Below are 18,394 nucleotides of genomic sequence, written 5' to 3'. Positions count from 1 at the left end.
GGGACCCTCAGGATTCAGGGGGACTTTATCCCCCAAATTAAAATTAAAACTTTATCCCCCAAATTAAAACACAGGGCGTGTTTGCACACGTCACCTCAGGCCCCCCCCTCCCTTCACCAGTGTGCAAACGCACCCTGTGGCGCGTTTTAAGAGGTAGTTTTAATACCCCAGCTCTTACAGAGGAGGCCATGGTAATCACAGGGGTACCCCAACGCATAGTGTTCCCTAGTGTATGTAGGTGTTTTCACTGTATTCTAAGGGTCTTTTAGCATAGCACTGGCTCTAGGACTGGTTAGTCAGAGTCAGTTACCACCAGTAACCATCTGAAAAAGTTGAGGGTACTGGATGATTTTGCAACATAGCCTCTTTCTGCTCCTCTGTTTGTTCTTTCTGCACGTCTTCTTTCTTCCTGCACTTTTCTTCGTCTTTGAGGACTTCTGTTGCTTCTTTCTGCATTTCTTTTTCTTCTTTCTATGCGTTTTTTCTTCTTTCTTCACATGTCCTACCTCTGTAGGCATAGTTAGAAACTAGCATTTAAAAAAACCTTAGAACTTCACTTAAAAAACCATAGGTTTTAGGCACGTTACAGTTAGAAATTAGCATTTAAAAAACCTTAGAAATTCACTGAAAAAACCATAGGTTTTAGGTAGGGGTGGGCGGAATGTGCAAAATTCACTTTCGCAAATTATCGCGAAAATGTTAAAAATCTCCGCAAACACGCGGAAATATCGCGAAGATGCGGAAGATTTTTTCCCGCCCGTTCACGGTATTTTCTGCGTGGTCGCAGCTCGCCAACTTACCCATGCGGTTGCTCGCGGGCGCGGCCATCTTGTTTTCACTTGTCTCGCGGTGCATGATCGCGAGAAGAAAGACGTGATCGCGCGACGAATGACGTTACTGCGGGCGCGAACTGTCGCGAGACAGCTCAAATGGCTACCAACAATCCAACATCTCGTGGAGAACGCGACCGGATCGGGAAAACTTGTTGGCGAATGCGTGGATTCAGGTATGGCGATCGCACGCACGTGAGAATGTATTATTTTACAGCGCGAGCAAGCAAAAAATTTCCGGTAAAATGCGGATTGTGGAAATTTCGACATTTTTGCGCTCTCTGCGGAACGCGAAAATGTCAAATTATCACAATTTCCGCGAGCGGAACGGAATTTTAGCCCAGGCCTAGTTTTAGGGAAAGTTATGGTTAGCTGGACATTTCACTCGTACAAAACCATAGAAATTCCCCCGTTATAGTTAGTTCTGCTAACTATAACTCGCACCCCCGCAATGCACTGCTGATGACTTCACATATTACATCACTCATGACATGGTCAGTGACATCACTCATGACATCACTGATGACATCTCTTTTGTTGGATGTTAAGCGGCCCCTCCTGAGCCACAGGAAGAGCCTGCTGCACTGCGTGCAGCCCTGTTGCAGCGTCAATTACTAGGCAACATGAGGGCGAGGATGCCAGTGACGGAGTTAATTCAAAGAAGGCAAGCTGTTTGTGTGGCATTTTGCAACCCACTGGGGAAGAATTAACAAACGTACAGCTGCTCATAAGCAAACGACTCACTTGGGATTAAAGTAAGGTACCACGAGCTCCAGAATGCCACGCAAGTCACACGCCCACTGAGGCGGGAACTTTTACTCACCTGGTACTTTAAAAACAGTGATGCCTTTGCATAGAGAGAGTGTCCACAGCCCCTGAAGAAATGCTGAATGCATGAAACGCGTCGGGAGGACAGAAGTTTCAGCGAAGCAGCGAGCAGTTTGTTCCTTCTGTAATCCTTCACTTGAATAGAAGGCAAATCTTTCCTCCTCGTGTGGCTCTCCTTCAGCAGGCAATCTTTTGTTGGATGTTAAGCAGCCGCGCCTGAGCCGCAGTAAGAGCCCACTGCACTGCGTGCAGCCCTGTTGCAGCGTCAATTACGAGGCAACATGAGGGCGAGGATGCCAGTGATGGAGTTAATTCAAAGAAGTCAAGCTGTTTGTGTGGCATTTCGCAACCCACTGGGGAAGAATTAACAAATGTACAGCTGCGCATAAGCAAACGACCCACTTGGGATTAAAGTAAGGTACCACAAGCTCCAGAATGCCACGCAAGTGACACGCCCACTGAGGCGGGAACTTTTACTCACCTGGTACTTTAAAAACAGTGATGCCTTTGCACAGAGAGTGTCCACAACCCCTGAAGAAATGCTAAATGCATGAAACGCGTCGGGTGGACAGAAGTTTCAGCGAAGCAGCGAGCAGTTTGTTACTTCTGTAATCCTTCACTTTAATAAAAGCCGAATCTTTCCTCCTCGTGTGGCTCTCCTTCAGCAGGCAATCTTTTGTTGGATGTTAAGCGGCCCCGCCTGAGCTGCAGGAAGAGCCCACTGCACTGCGTGCAGCCCTGTTGCAGCGTCAATTACGGGACATGAGGGCGAGGATGCCAGTGACGGAGTTAATTCAAAGAAGGCAAGCTGTTTGTGTGGCATTTCGCAACCCACTGGGGAAGAATTAACAAACGTACAGCTGCTCGTAAGCAAACGACTCACTTGGGATTAAAGTAAGGTACCACGAGCTCCAGAATGCCACGCAAGTGACACGCCCACTGAGGCGGGAACTTTTACTCACCTGGTACTTTAAAAACAGTGATGCCTTTGCATAGAGAGTGTCCACAGCCCCAGAAGAAATGCTGAATGCATGAAACGCGTCGGGTGGACAGAAGTGTCAGCGAAGCAGCAAGCAGTTTGTTCCTTCTGTAATCCTTCACTTGAATAAAAGGCAAATCTTTCCTCCTCGTGTGGCTCTCCTTCAGCAGGCAATCTTTTGTTGGATGTTAAGCGGCCGCGCCTGAGCCGCAGTAAGAGCTCACTGCACTGCGTGCAGCCCTGTTGCAGCGTCAATTACGAGGCAACATGAGGGCGAGGATGCCAGTGATGGAGTTAATTTAAAGAAGTCAAGCTGTTTGTGTGGCATTTCGCAACCCACTGGGGAAGAATTAACAAATATACAGCTGCGCATAAGCAAACGACCCACTTGGGATTAAAGTAAGGTACCGCAAGCTCCAGAATGCCACGCAAGTGACACGCCCACTGAGGCGGGAACTTTTACTCACCTGGTACTTTAAAAACAGTGTTGCCTTTGCACAGAGAGTGTCAACAACCCCTGAAGAAATGCTAAATGCATGAAACGCATCGGGTGGACCCACTGGGGAAGAATTAACAAACGTACAGCTGAGCATAAGCAAATGACCCACTTGGGATTAAAGTAAGGTACCACAAGCTCCAGAATGCCACGCAAGTGACACGCCCACTGAGGTAGGAACTTTTACTCACCTGGTACTTTAAAAACAGTGATGCCTTTGCACAGAGAGAGTGCCCACAACCCTGAAGAAATTCTGAATGCATGAAAAGCGTCGGGTGGACAGAAGTTTCAGCGAAGCAGCGAGCTATTTGTTCTTTCTGTAATCCTTCACTTGAATAAAAGGCGAATCTTTCCTCCTCGTGTATGAAATGAAATGAAAAGTGAAATGAAATGAAATGAAAAGTGGATTTATAAAGCGCAATTGCTGCCCTGAGGCGTCCAAGCGCTACTTGAAGAGTGAGGTGGGGATGGCCGGAACAATTCAAGGAAAGTTAATTTTGGAGGGTAAAGAGAAAAGTCTTTAAATGTTTTCGAAATGAAGAAAGGTTGGGATTGGATCTAAGTTGAGAGGGCAAGAGGTTCCACAGCTTGGCGACATTATATGAAAACATCCTGCCGCCGGCCCGTGTTCTCCTAATTCTGGGTACTGTTGCTAAAAAAGCCTGGCTGGAGCGGAGGTGCTTTGTAGGATGATATTTTCCGTGGCAGCTGTAATAATGTGCGAGCGGCACAGTTTTGAACAGTCTGCAGCTTACGGAGGGTATAGTCAGGGGCACCTAGGTATAAGGAGTTGCCAAAGTCCAGTCGGGACTGGGTCAAACCCTGTACAGCGACTTGCTTGGCCTCCATGGATAATAATGGGAGCACTTTCCTAAGCATCCTAAGTAGGCCGAAACAAGTTGCAGACAGCTTCGTGGCCTGCGTGTTGAATGTTAGGGCTTTGTCCAGCCATCTACCCAGACTTTTTATATTATCCTTGGGTACCGGCGGAGTGCCAAGACAGAGGGGCCAGAGAGAGTCAAAAGATGTGGGGGCAGCAGGCCCCAAAAACATCAGCTCCATTTTGTCCCCGTTAAGTTTGAGGAAGGATCTCGTCATCCACACTTTCACATCCTCCAAGCAATCCCTTAGTCCCCTTTGCAAGGGGCTGCTGTTCTCCTGTGCCAGGGATACCACTAGCTGAGTATCGTCCGCGTAGGAAACTATCTTAATACCAAATGGGCGGACGATCTCAGCTAGTGGTCGCATATAGATGTTAAATAATGCAGGGCTTAGAGATGAGCCCTGCGGGACCCCACAGCTCAGAGATTTACTGGGGGAAAGATCCGTTACTTAAGAAGGATCTAAACCAGCATAAAGCCTTGCCCGAAATTCCTATTTCAGAGAGACGGCAGAGAAGCACATCGTGACTAACCGTGTCAAAAGCTGCGCTTAGATCAAGGAGAATCACTGCCACTGATCCTCCCTGATCCATAATCCTCCTGGTTTCTTCGGTTACTGCCAATAAGGCAGTCTCCGTCCCATGTTTTGGTCGGAAACCAGTTCGGGTGATGTCCAGCAGCTGGTTGGACTCCAGAAAAGCCTTGAGGTGGATATTGATGTGCTTCTCCAAGATCTTACCCATCCAGGGGAGCAGGGAAATGGGGCGATAGTTACTAAGATCGCCAGGGTCCAGATTGGTTTTTTTTAACAAGGCACGGACCATAGCCTGCTTCCAGTGTGCTGGGACTATGCCGGCAGTGAGAGAAGCGTTAAGAAGGTCCTTGATGGTAGGAAGAACCGTCTGAATGACCGAAAACATAGCCTTTGGAGGGGCAGGGTCAGAGGGTGATCCAGATTTCACCTGCCGTGCTAAAGACTCCACAGCGTCCTGTTCCAACATAGGGAAACATTCCAAGTTGGCCATAGTTTGGGAAGAAAATTCCGCATGGCAGGGCCATGTTTGAGAAACCAGATGAGAGCCAGTAGCAGAGAAGGAGGAATATATTTGGAGAACTTTTTGATGAAAAAAAGCTGCCAAGTTGTTACAATGCGTTAGTGTTTTACCAGGTAGCGTGGACGGCGGTGGAGGTTTAATAATGAGGCTCTTTACTATTTGAAAGATTTCCTTGGATTTGGATTTGGCCCGCAAAATTTGAGTGGAAAAATAAGTTGCTTGAGCGAATTTAACCTCATTTTTATAGGCTCTAATTGCCTTTCTGTACAGAGCTTTGTCACTTGAAAGAAAGTCAAGTCGCCATCGTCTCTCAATTTTCCTGCAATGCCTCTTTTTTTTCCTAAGTTCCTCAGAGAACCAAGGAGCGGATTTTTGTAGACGTTTTGTGGTAATTTTTTGAAGGGGGAGGATAGTCTCAAGAGAATGAGAGATCCACTCTTCATACTCCTGATTAGCTACGTTAAGATCCATATTGAGGGAAGGGCGTGAGCTGGCAAGGCTGTTGGACCAGGATTCTGCAGAGAGTTTTGACCAGTTTCTAAAATTCTTCTCGCAGTGAGTTAACCGAGGAGATGTATAGGTAGACCATAAAAGAGGGACAAGCAGGTGATCTGTCCATGGCAGAGCAATGGGGTGTCCAGCCTTAAGATCAGAGCAATTGCTGAACACAGGATCTAACAAATGGCCCTTAGAATGAGTGGCAGAGTCAACCAGCTGCTCCAATTGTAGCGCCGCTAGGTCATTCACTAGCTCGCTAGCGATGTGGTCATGGGCGGCGTCGAAGTGAAAATTAAGGTTGTCCAGCATTGTATAGTTCGAAAATGTAGTGACATCTTCAGCTAGAATCGAGGGCAAGACCTTATGGAACTGCCTCGAGGGGCCTGGGGGTCTATAGACCAGGGAGCCTGAAAAGCAGATATTGGGGGAAAAGTTAATACTGAAAGCAAGGCTTTCACAGTCAGGGATAATACTGGCCATACTTCGACAGGGATATTGTTCTTTATATACAATTGCCAGGCCACCTCCTCTCCCACCCGATCGGTCCTTTCGTAGAATCTGAAAGCCCAAAGGTAAGGCAGATACGGTATCTGGGTCAGAGTCTGGCGTGAGCCAGGTTTCAGTTAGGAAGGTTACATTGGGTCTATATTCCTCCAACATCAACTTAATTTCAGTCTTGTGCTTCGGTAGAGATCTACAGTTTAGAAGCAACAAATTAAAATCCTGTCTGTTGGAGGGAGACAGAGTACTATGAAACACATGTTTGCATAGAGGACAGACCTCAGGGAGATCTAATACATTTAAAAAGTACAGGCAGTCTGTTTTCCTGGTAACGCGTAGATTTAATAGCTCATCAGCGCTATAGGGCTTTATTTGGTAAGACCGGGGGACAGGGGGCATGGCCCCTGGTCCCGAACGGTCGCGGACGGGCACAGACGGGCTTGCCTTTAGCGCGCCTTATGCGCGCTGGCGGCGCGCCCGCTGCGCCCGCCCGCTGCGCGCTCGCATGCAAAATTATAGTACTGGTCGTCAGATAGGCTAGAGCGCTATCCGCTCTCCACCCCACCCAAGATGTCCGCCACAGTCACCCCGCCAGTCCTCCTACGCCGCAACTCACCAAAGCGGCGAGGATCCGGACGGCGGTGTTTAAGGCAGGGGTGAGACCAGAAGGGATACAGTCCCAACATGCGTGATTAACAGCCCGAGAGAAACAGGTAAGAGTACACAGTAAAGTTAAAAGTAGTATTTAAAATGTTTGCAAAATCTCCCGGCTTCCGCCTCAGGAGAAACTTCAAGTGTGCACGCTCGCGCTGGCATGCAAACATATAGTACTGGTCGTCAGATAGGCTAGAGCGCTATCCGCTCTCCACCCCACCCAAGATGTCCGCCACAGTCACCCCGCCAGTCCTCCTACGCCGCAACTCACCGAAGCGGCGAGGATCCGGACGGCGGTGTTTAAGGCAGGGGTGAGACCAGAAGGGATACAGTCCCAACATGCGTGATTAACAGCCCGAGAGAAACAGGTAAGAGTACACAGTAAAGTTAAAAGTAGTATTTAAAATGTTTGCAAAATCTCCCGGCTTCCGCCTCAGGAGAAACTTCAAGTGTGCACGCTCGCGCTGGCATGCAAACATATAGTACTGGTCGTCAGATAGGCTAGAGCGCTATCCGCTCTCCACCCCACCCAAGATGTCCGCCACAGTCACCCCGCCTGTCCTCCTACGCCGCAACTCACCGAAGCGGCGAGGATCCGGACGGCGGTGTTTAAGGCAGGGTGAGACCAGAAGGGATACAGTCCCAATATGCGTGATTAACAGCCCGAGAGAAACAGGTAAGAGTACACAGTAAAGTTAAAAGTAGTATTTAACATTTTAGCAAAATCTCCCGGCTTCCGCCTCAGGAGAAACCTCAAGTCATATATAGATATAGATATATATGAGTAAATATATGTATATATATATGTATATATATATTACCTACTGGCGGTCGCCAGTAGGTAGTTATAGTTAGGACCTATTTTTAATAGGAAAAGCGTTTTTTTGTTTTCCCAATAACTTTGGCGCTGGTTGACGAATCTTCGCGAAAGTTTCAAAACTAGTGACCCGCTCCGGTCAGCTCCTGTCTTGAAAGTTTCGGGGAGTATCGTCAAGCGAGGGCCGAGAAAAAAGGGGGATCCCAAAACGTGAATTCCCCATGTAATTTTCCAAAGGAAATTTTAGACAAAGCTTCAGCCCAAACTGCTGAACGGAATTACACCAAATTTGGCAAAAAGGTAGGTCTTGGTTTAGAAAGAGCCTTTTTTTTAACTGGTGTAAATACGTTCAGTAGTTCCTGAGAAATTCAAAAATAAAAAAGTTTCGATATCTAGGGACGTGGTGGATTCGCGAACCCTCCCGGGCATGAGCTCCACTCTGATTGGCTGCCAAAACTCCAAACCAGGAAGTGTTGGCAGCCATCTTGTGACTCGGTAACCAATACCAGTTACTACATATGCACTCACTGATTCCTAGGTCTACACACACATCCACTCATTCACCCATACAATCACTCATACATGCAGTCACTCATCAATACAACACTATCATATGCACTCATATACCTATACAGACACTCACACACCACCACTCATCCAGAGTTACTCACACACCAAGTCAGTCATGCAAAGAATCAATCACACTTCCATTTACTCACCTATACAGTCATACACATACCACATCACTTATTCAAACAGAAACAACAAATAATGACTCGCTTATACAATCACTGATACAAGTACACACTCATGCATACAGCCACTCTCACTATCACTCACTCTCATGTATAGTCATTTATATACTCCAACACTCACATATACTGCCTTTCATGTATGTCGTTACTCACACATATACCACTGAGACATCCATTCACTCACCAACACAGCCATATGCACACTCACTCACTCATACAGCCCTTCACAGATACACTCTTGAACCCATACACCCAGTGATTCACCTACTCACACATCTATGCACAAAGTAACACACTCCCCACCCACCAACACAAACACTAAGGCACTTATACAGATACTCAGGCAACCAATCAATAACCCATATAGACACTCATGTAGCTACTCACCAACCCATGCAGCAGCTTACACAACAACAGACACACTGATACAGACATTCACACAGTTTAGTCACTAATCCATGCATTCAGTAAGACACATTTAAACACTCACCTATACAGTCACGCACCTACTAAATCCTCCATCCAGACACTTATACACCCACTCATTCTTCAATACACCCCTTGGCACATATATAAAACATATTTAAACTTTGTAGAAACACAGTCACTGGATGATGTCATCAGTGATGTCATCAGTGATGTAATTTGAGATGTCATCAGTGATTGTCATCAGTGATGTCACTGACCATGTCATGAGTGATGTAATATGTGAAGTCATCAGCAGTGCATTGCTGGGGCGTGAGTTATAGTTAGCTGAACTAACTATAACGGCGGAATTTTTCAGGTTTTGTACGAGTGAAATGTCCAACTAACTATAACGTCACTGTAACCTATTGTTTTTTCAGTGAATTTCTAGGGTTTTTTAAATGCTAATTTCTAACTATAACACGCCTAAAACCTATGGTTTTTTCAGTGAATATATATATATATAAGTATAAATATATATATATATTTTTTTTTTTACGTGGCAACGCAAAAACCAGGACAGGCCAGTCATAAAAGTAACACAAAAGACTTTAGTACTACTTTTCTGTCTGACCTGTTCCGATTTTTTGCTCTCAAAATCTGATCACCCTACCTTTCAGGCAATTGTGGGCTTGCACTCAATCAAAGTTTGTTGCGACCTCTGGGACAAATCTTTTCACTGCAATGAATTCATGCAGTGGCAGCTTTTGGGTGGATCATGCGGTGATATAATCCCTTTGCTCCTTTTTGTCAGTGGCAGCAGCACTCAGTGATCAGACCTACTGCTGACTACCAAGGGTGACACTTTACAGGCACATCTCTGTTACAGTTCACTCCATAAGCTGTGCAGAGAGGCCTAGAGGAACATTTAGACAACATGGGACTCTTCTGGTGCACTTTATTTGGGTTGTCAGCTTCCTCTACAATTCAACTTTCTGGGAAGATGTGGGCATCTCTTCCTGGACAGTCTCTCTTCATGTAGGGCCAGGCACACTCCTTCCCACTCTCAGCAGACAGGCAGACTTCTATGCACATCAAGCAGACTCCTCTACTCCTCCAACAAACAATTATGACTTGAGGGGTTGTCCCCCCACCTCTTGGAGACTGGCTATCAGACAGACATCAGCCTGTTTATAAGGCAGCTCTTCCGGGTACTCTGTGGAGCACCCCCTTCCTTGGTCAAGAAGAACAGGTTATTGGAACAAAGAGGGGTGTTTGGATCCCATTTTTATACTCCTTTTTGATACAGGGAGGTGGATTCACTGTCTCAAACTTCAGAACCAATCTGGGGTGGTTCTCCTTCAAGTGTACTTCTCATTCTTCTCCCCAGGCACAGCCTTTTTCTAAAATGATGCACCAACAGCATAGGTACAATGAGATATTCCTTTTCAGTGCCTGGCTGTCATCTGCCTTTTTGAAGCATTATTCAATACAAACAAAAGGGCAGGCTTGGAATAGAAACCTCTTCACCTTCAATAACAGAAACTGTCTACCGATCCTTCACCCCTATATCTACCAAGTAGCAGTGCTCAGGAAGTGCTAATCAGCAGCCCCTTTGACAACCAAATCTTCATGGAATTTCTTGTTCTAAACTGGGTGCATTCAATACACTTCCACTGTCTAGGAAAGCACTCCTCATCCTCTATGTTGAGAATGCTACAACCAGGGCATCCAAAATGGATCCTACTCTCTTCCGTACTCAGACTCCCTCACACACAAATTCCTATTTCCACACATGTACGGCATGCATACTGTACATGCACAAGCACTCAACATATGCACCAGATAACAGTGCAAGATTCTGGCTTTCACAATGCACTTTATGCAAGAAGTGTCAGTAGGCCACACTTTCACTGACACAGAAAAAAACATCTGGTCATATTAAGGTCATACTAAGGAATCACAAAACACAGTACACTACCACCACAGTTTATGTGCTACACCCGAGAGAGTAATCCGAGACAGTAATCTGTGATTACAGCATCCTGCAATCAAATGCAATTAAATGAGGTAATTAATTATCCCTGCATGCATGTCAAACGCATGTTTTTTTAAGTCAATGAAGACATCCAATCTCCCAGGTTTTGTTTTTTAAGGTCGCTTACTTATCCCCAAATACTAGTATGAATTATGTCTTGATTTTTTATTTGTAAATATCACTCTTAAGATGTTGTCAAATGTTTGCAATACAATGTTGATGCCCTTAACTTCTAAAATACCATTAAATCGCAAAAACAGAATGGGTTAAATACTTGGGGTGAGATACAATCTCACTGCTTATATATACCTTATGGATATAAAATAGTCCCTGGGTGTAGTATTGGTTCATTTTGTTTGAACATTTGAATAAAGTATTACATTGAGAGAAAGTAACTGTCTCTTCTGTTTCATGACACGTCAAGGGCCACCAAGCCCGAGGTTAGTAAGGGAGTAGCATGGGACGCTGGCTGCGAGCCCATTTAATTTAATATGACCTGGCCATAGAGTGACTTGTTCCTGAAAAATAAATGGGAATTCTACAAACATAGAAGTAGGACTACAACTTTTTAATTGACCAAGAGGCAGAAAATCGCTCAATTGACAGCACTGCCACACAGAAAGTGAGGTAACTGAAAGGAATTAAATGCAACACTTACACGCAGTATAATTTATTGTAACTTTGGGCCTCATTACGATGTTGTTATGTAAGCCTCCAACCGATTGTCGGAGGCTTACCGACAGACATGGTAGGTTTACAGTCCGACCACTGAATTTCAATGTCGGCGGTCGGAGTGGAAACCTGCAGGTCGGAAACCTTCCATTATCCCTTCAGGACGACGTTTCCACTGTCAGGATTATGATGTTTGTTTCCGACAGCCTTACCATGTCAGCCTTTCTGATGTGGAAATGCTGTCGGAAAGCGACTTTGAGCTCCCAATGTATGCCCCATCCCTCCGTGGCCTACGGTTTTCCGCCTGAGGCCACCTATGGTGCCCCCCTAAAAATCCCTGCACCGTGTGGCAGGCACCCACACGGTGCAGGGATTTACACAAACCTCCCTTTCTCAATGGGAGCTTGTGCTGCGGGCAGTTTCCACCTGCCGCACAAGCTCCTATTGAGAAATGGGAGTTTGCGACTGCACCATGTGCGGTCATGCCTTAATTAGGTGTGCGGAATCGCTGACCTATGGTCGCTCGGTTCACACACAGAAACGGTGTCAGTCAGAGGCAACTCCAACCAACATAGTAATAGGGGCCTAAGTTGTTTTCTGTTGCTGGCACCTATTTAATTATGCACTAAAACCCATGAAAACTTGCCTTTTTTCTGTGTTCAGAAAACCATGACGCATGTTAAATTTACTGAAATCTCCTGGGATAGATGCTGAAAAACTGGGACTGTCCAGGCAGATCCAGGACGCCTAGACATTGTACCAAGGTGGTACTAACAACAGGATAAAGTGATGGTTTCTTACTTGCATCACAGCATAAAAAGCTTGAGAAAACACATTCATGTGAGGTAGAGCAATGCATGAAGTTCAGAGGTCAAACAAAAATCAGCTGCCTCTATTAATATTTTCTGCGGTACCTGTAGACCCTGAAATGAATAACTGCATGCTTTCTTTTGCTACAATTTTGTTGACTTTTATTTATTTTGTTTTTGCAAATTTTAATAGTGCTGCACTACAAGATAAAAAGCATATAACACTTTTCGGGCCACTTACTAAATCCAGAAACTTTACAAACCATTGGTCTGCATAGCACCTCAGAACTCCCCAATATATATTTGCGGGCACACAAGGTGCATTTTTCTGTACCAATATTTTATATTCTGTCCCTGTGAAATCACTGCAGGGGGTGAGGGGCATGTAGGTGCATTGCTTTTGTGTCTTTTTGGAACCATGCAGAGATAGTTGCAGAAGGAATTTCCCAGCAGCGCTATGTACATTAACCTTGGATTTTAAATCATTGGAGCGGCCAGTGGGTCAATGTATTTTCAATGGCCATTTTCTTTACTACAATGATAATGTGCACACACACTGTCAAAAATATTTGCACAGTTCCAAAAGTATTTGCATTCTATATATTTTGAGGCGGTTCTCTTTCAAGTTTCCTTCTGTGGCTGCCATCCAGACACAGCCATTGTATAAAGTGATTGGTCTCAAAGGAGGTAGAACTGGGACTAACTCCAAACTAGAGCATCCACAACAAAGGTCATTGACGTATACAGTTTTGTTTCTGGCTGTCATCAGCCTCTCTGAAGAAAAATGCAGATAAATGGCAAGCCTGACCTAGAAACATCCTCACCTTGCACAACAAAAAATGCAGTCCTTCCCTTCACCCCTACCATTTACCAAATGGCAGTGAAGCTAATTAGAAGTGCCATGCTAACAAAGTCCTCATGGAATTTCTAAAGGTATCTATAGCTCTATTTGCCTCACTTCAGTGTCTGCATTGACACCCTTTACCAGCAAGAGTTTAGAAAATACTCTTCCACTGTTTGGGGAATCTGTCTTCAACTCCCCACACATACACATACACACAAACACGCACAGTCCTAATACTGCATATATTTCACACACTACCCACAAACGCACAGGATATCAGTGCAAGGTGCTATGTTTTCACATAACAGCAGAACCTTATGTGAGAGGGGTTTGTAGCCCACACTCTCACTGAGAGACACATAAAGGTCTGGTCAACTATAAAACAATATATAGTGCCACCACCGCCCTTTGCGCTAAACCCAAGGACAGCAGTCCTCTTTCCACTTTGGGGGTACTCTTAGGGTGCCCCAATGCGTCATAGGACAGATCCTTGATCCTCAAATTGTCAGGGATAGGACTAGCCTACAGAGCACACTCTAGTTTACTTTGATGCAAGGGTAAACTAAAAAAGTCGGGATACCAGATAAACACACAGTGGGGTACTTAGTGCAGGAGTACACACCTCTTTAACATTAAGAGGGCATTTCCAGCCCAACAGAAATGAATGCTAGTAGCAGAAAGACTGTTTCATCAGATTCTAGTGTCCATTAATATACGTAATATATCACAATCTCACATGCAAATAAGTTTGTTTTGATTACGACTTTGTGGTGCGGTGCCGGGTCCAGCCAGCCACTGCACTGCCAAATCCGTGGTTGGGCTGCCTGCCAGATTACGAGAGTAACTCGTGTCTGGCGGGCTTTTGTTTTGATGCTCCCACGACGGTGCCCTAAAAATGGGCACAGCAATGGGAATGCTAAAAACTGTTCCTGCATGGCATGGACTGATAAGTCCATGCTGTGCAGGAACTGGGGTGCATGCATACAGACGGGCACATGTGCGCCTCTGCAGTTATCCCAGGGTGCAGCGGCACAAGTTTCCTCTTCGCCAGGGTTATGAAGGAGAAACCGCTATGAAAACCATGGCGGAGAGGAAACTCATAATATGCTTGGTGGGACTGCGGCAGACCCACCAAGCATACTCATGCCTCCTGACCGCCGCAACACCGCTAGGGAACGATGATTCCCTGGCAGCTGAGGCGGGGCAATGACAGTCTGACTGCCCTAACCGTAATAGGGCGGTCGGGAGACTGCCGTGCCCCCACGAGTCCAGACTCGTAATCGGGCCCTTAGTTTGCATGTAATCTTAAAAAGCCTCCTCCCACTATATTCTCAACCCTCCACGAACATTATTTGACTTTGACTAAACATTTTTAATTGTTCCCTGTTGTTTCTTTCTTTTAAATGACCTGCTAACATTCAAACTCTGCATGCCTCCTCTTTCTGGGTATAGCACCGTTAAGTTGCAAATAAGGTCTGCCTTATTCTAGGTACTGTATTTCTGCAATTGCCTACACCCCATTTGGTGTTTGCAAAACATAACGAGCTGTAAATATCGGAAGACAGAAATATCCTAAATAAAATATTGTAATTCAAAACTATTTTAATGCGAAAATACCTTTGTCAAGAATATCTCTTTTTAGGTAATTAATATCGTTTTAAAGAATTTTGTTGTTTTTAATATCTGATGTAGTTGTAGATAAAATCGTTTTTTAAATTATTTTATTGTGTTTAAGTTCATACATGAATTCTATATGTTACTATTGTTTTTATAATTGCTATTATTTTTTATAAATAGTGTGCAATGTTAAGTGATTTAGGGTTTCGAATTTTTATGAATTGTTAATAGTTATTTAAAGTGTTTCAGTGGGTTGTTGGTGTTGTAGGGTGGGAAGTTACTTATGTAATAATTAATTAATTAAGTTAATTATGTGATTAATATTGTAAATTATGTAATACTGATGTGTTTTAATTATATTTTTGGTGCAGGTTGGTAGGTTTGTAGGGGTATAGGGTGGGAAGTTAATTAAGTAATTATTAATTAACCATACATTAACAATTTGGAAATAACTCTTTAATTGATTGCTAAATATGTAAATTGTGTAATGCTTATATATTTCAGTTATAATATAGATGCGGGTTGCTAGATTTGTAGGGGGTTAGGGTTGGAAGTTAATTAAGTAATAAATAATGAACAATTAATAATTAATTGTTAATTACTTATTTTATTGATTATCAATTTAGTCAATTTTGCTATACCTATTTATTTTAGCTTTGTTTTTTAAAACAGTAACTATTACAATTATTTTTAAATAGTAAAGAAGGATTATTAAAATATCAAACAATTATTTTTAAATTATTAAATAATTATGTAATTGATTATCAATTATGAAAATATATATTTAATGTTAATTAATAATGTTTATAATTTTTTAAAATCTTTAAATCTTACCCCTCCAAAGTCCAACACATTCCTTACTGTCGCATAGACTAGAGTTGGCATTATAAATTCTATCCCTTCGAAGTCCGATACTCTTCCTACTAGTGCACTGTTTGGAGTGGGAATAGCAAATGTAACCCCTATGAAGTCCAACACGTTCCCTACTGTTGTACTGTTTGGAGTGGGAATTGTAAATGTAACTCTTTCAAAATACAACTCTTTCCCTACTGTTATGCTGACTAGAATGGGAATGGTAAATGTAATGGCTCCAAAATCTAGCACTTTCGCTATTGTTGCTTAGACTGGAGTGGGAATAGTAAATCTAACCCCTCAGATGTCCCACGCTTTCCCTGCTGTTGCATAGACTGAAGTCGAAATAGTCAATTGTTGTTAGGTTATAAAACCTTACAATAGCGTTGGATCTAAGCTCGATTGTTAACACACTTTTCTGCAATTGGCTTGTCCACCTTAGGTTATCCATTAATCTAACACCCAAATAATCAAAATGATGTTCTCATTCGAGGACCTCTCTACCTGCAATAACAGTACGGCATTTCTTTTTGGTCTTTTCAAAGACCATATACTTAGTTTTATTTACATTCAGTTCTAAGCCTCTAGAGTTACAAAAACTTAAAATCTGGAGTCCCATGGGTGTTTTAGAAATCAAGAGGGAGACATCGGGAAATAAAAGGATGGGAATCTTGTTGCCGTTCAGGGCCGGTGTATCGTTCCTGCCTTGCTCTAGGAATGCTACCACATAATTAATATATAAAGAAAATAAGGTGGGTGACAAAACACAGCCCTGACGGACTCCTCGTTCAATAGGGACACGTTCTGTTAATTCTCCATTCGGACCACAGCAAACTTTGGCATAATTATTTGTATGCAATTTATTCATTAAATGTACTAAATTGCCAGGGACCTCCCTTTCAATCAGATTTTGCTACAATCTTTGTCTCGGGATTAAATCGAATGCTTCTCTAAGATCAATAAAAGCCACATAACGTTTTTGATTCTGTAAAAGAACATATTTCCAATAGAAAATAGAAAATCTAAATATCTGATCTATTGTGCTAACCTTTGTCCTAAACCAGCCTGGCGGTGGGACAATATTCCATATATAAATTCACCCAATCAAGAAGCCGTTCTAAAATTTGTATGGCAACATGTTTTTGAGCATTGTCGATAAGACTAATAGGCCTTTAATTTGATGGGTCACTTGCATCTTTTTTCCTTGGCTCACCTTATAGTGTGGGTATACCCCATATTTCGTCTTCCAATCTTGTAATCTCAATTAGATCCTCATAGGGATCAAATGAGATGTTAAAATATCCTGCTACAATAATTTTTGTTGTGGCTTGGACGTTATCCAGAGCTTCTTCTAGAAGTGACAGGGTAGGGGATTTATCAGAACCCCTTTAGGGGTTCTAACATAAATGTTAGAAATAGCTATAATAAATCCTGTTGAAAAGGTGACAGTAACCCCCATTAAATCAAGAATATCAATGGTCATTTGTGTAAGTGTACTAATACATCCATTTCTGATTAAAACCATAAGGCCACCAATCGCTCTACCACATTGCTCAGCTGGTTTTGCATTTACACTGAGTGTAGTATACCCATTTATAAATACCTTCTCTGTTACCCAAGTTTCTTGAAATAAACAGATTTCATATTCTGATATATAGGACAACCATTCAGGGTCAATCAACTTATGCCCCAGCCCAACTACTTTCCGACATAGTAGTTTAATAGTTAGTGGAGAGCAGTTCGATTTGCTACACCCGCTATCTAATAGAACCGCTGGTATCACATTAGGGCCTGTATTCTCACATGAGTTGGTATTAACTTCCCCGGGAGAATGATTGTGTAAGCTCTAATCGTCCTAGCACAATCCCTCCACTAAATGGTGGAGTTGCAACTCCTTTTTGGATGAGGTATAGTGGGAATAGTGGGAATAGTAAATTTAACCCCTCCAAAGTCTAACACTTTCCCTACCGTTGCTTAGACTGGAGTAGGAATAGGACATTTAACACCTCATCGTCCAACGGATTCCCTCCTGTTGCACTGAATGGAGATGGAATAGTAGATCTAACTCCTTCGAAGTCCAACACTTTCCCTATTATTGTTGCAGTGATTGGAGTAAGAATAGTACATTTAACCTTTTTCCCTACCATTGCATAAACTAGAGTGGGAATAGTATATTTCATATTCTTGGATCCAATAGTTTTCATAATATTGGTGAAATAGCAATTAATTCTTTTATTTTTTAAATATTTTATAGCATGTGTTTATTTTTATATTTATTTTAATGTTTATAGTATTTTTTGTACATGTGTTTTGGGAATTTTTTATTTTAATATCTATTGTCTACATTAAATAATATGTTTTATATTCAATTGTTCATATTTTGTATGGTTTTACTGTGTGTATGCATATACATATATATATATATCACTGCTCCCTCCACACCATAAGTGGGAAGCACTCACGAATGTGTGTCGGCATTACGAAACAAATCAAACCTCCAATGCTCCCTTTTCACGGAACATAAGCCAGCACGAATGTTCGGGAGGACCGGGAGCAGCAACCTAGGATGCACGAGGGATACTTTCCTGAGACAAACGAACAGGAGTTTCCCCTCCCCCCATGGGGCAAGTAGTTTTTGCGATTAGGGCTTGACGTTTGGAAGCCATTTAGGAAGTGGAGCATTGCCTTCGCCACACCCGCACAGTGGTAATGTCTTGCCACCAGTTGGTAAGAACGGAGCCCCCCTGTTTATACTTAGGTCCTGATGAATGCCTTGGACCCACTTTGCCCGACGCGGCAGAAACATGTTGACCACCCACGAGACGGTTAGGGGACACTAAACACCCCACTCACCGTCCAATGC

At 43.4% G+C, this 18,394-nt stretch overlaps 1 protein-coding gene across 1 annotated transcript in view; it reads right to left on the bottom strand.

Annotated features, from left to right (window-relative positions):
- FAM131C (family with sequence similarity 131 member C) overlaps positions 1–18,394 on the bottom strand; it is a 389,134-nt gene that overhangs the window by 31,391 nt on the left and 339,349 nt on the right. The gene's annotated exons all lie outside the window — the stretch shown is intronic.

Source organism: Triturus cristatus, chromosome 1_2 (genome assembly GCF_964204655.1).
Source record: "Triturus cristatus chromosome 1_2, aTriCri1.1, whole genome shotgun sequence".
NCBI lineage: Eukaryota > Metazoa > Chordata > Amphibia > Caudata > Salamandridae > Triturus > Triturus cristatus.
The sequence above is the reverse complement of the archived record's forward strand: the minus strand, read 5'-3'. Positions and strand labels throughout refer to the sequence as shown.